This window comes from Otolemur garnettii, unplaced genomic scaffold, assembly GCF_000181295.1.
Source record: "Otolemur garnettii isolate 467f Iridium unplaced genomic scaffold, OtoGar3 scaffold00011, whole genome shotgun sequence".
NCBI classification, from domain to species: Eukaryota; Metazoa; Chordata; class Mammalia; order Primates; family Galagidae; genus Otolemur; species Otolemur garnettii.
The window spans coordinates 30450622-30451806 of record NW_003852406.1 but is presented as its reverse complement, the minus strand read 5'-3'; positions in this window follow the sequence as shown (position 1 = coordinate 30451806).

The window sequence follows — 1185 nt, the reverse complement described above, 5'->3', positions numbered from 1 at the left end:
CGCTCCGCACGGCCGGCTGGCGCGCAAGGCAGCCTGGGACATGTAGTCCTGCCCCCGCCTGCCGGCCGAGGCCCCCGCAACGAGGGTTGTCTGTGCCTCAGTTGCCTTAGTGTGACGTGGGCTCCAGTCCCCGCCCTGCCTGGTGATGGGAGTGCGGCGACTTGGGAGTGTGCATTTCTCAAAACCCATCAAAGTTGTCCCTTAAAACTGCATTTCACTCTGTGCCCCTTGGTACCTCAATGCAAAACTTAAGTTTGTCAATCTCCGCCTTATGGGGGTCAAATGGGAGTGCCTGTTCCCTGGTGCTGAGTGGGTGCTCAGTAAATATTATAGAATTCATGAAAGAAAGCCAAAGCACTTCCCGCCTCTCTAGACCTCCGTCCATTCATTGAATTCAGCACATTTTTTATTGAGCGCCTTCTGTATGTCTGTGTGCCAGGCCCTGGTGGATACAGCAGTGAACACTCCAGCGTTTCCCTGCCCTCAGTGAAATTAGGTTGTAGTAAGGGAGGGAGATACACATACAAAAAAAGAGAGGAATATAATATATGCAGTGTAAATGCTGTGAGGACATTTAAATGAGCACCACTTAGCACTTACAATTTACTACTGCTTCATATGTTAATTCAAGTTAACTCATTTGGAGGCTTACAACAGTCTCAAAAGGGCAACACTATTGTTTTGTAATAAAGCGAAGGCAGAGGACGGTCGGTCGGAGTGGCAAGCTGCACCCACTGGGCAGACAGGGAGGCTTCTCTGAGCCTGTGAGGTTGGGCGGTGGAGGGTTATGGGTGAGGGACAGGGGAAACAGGGATGGGAGGCGAAGCATTTCAGGCAGAGGGAACAGTGAGTGCATACAACGCACTTTATTCAAAGAAAAAAGACCCAGGTAGGAAAACAGCTTTCTGAACTGGACAAGGGCACCAAATTAGTCTGCTTGTTTAAAGCCCCACAGGTAGAAGGGCAGGCTCTGCCTCACCCAGGCAGCCAGCCCCATACAGCCCGGTTAGAGGCCGCCCACCTTGGCCCTCTTGGGTTGGCTTTGAGCGCAGTCAGCAGTGTTAAGGACAGAGCGCACAAGTCAGACTGTCAGAATTTGTCTCTGAACTGGACAAGGGCACCAAATTAGTCTGCCTGCTTAAAGCCCCACAGGTAGAAGGGCAGGCTCTGCCTCACCCAGGCAGC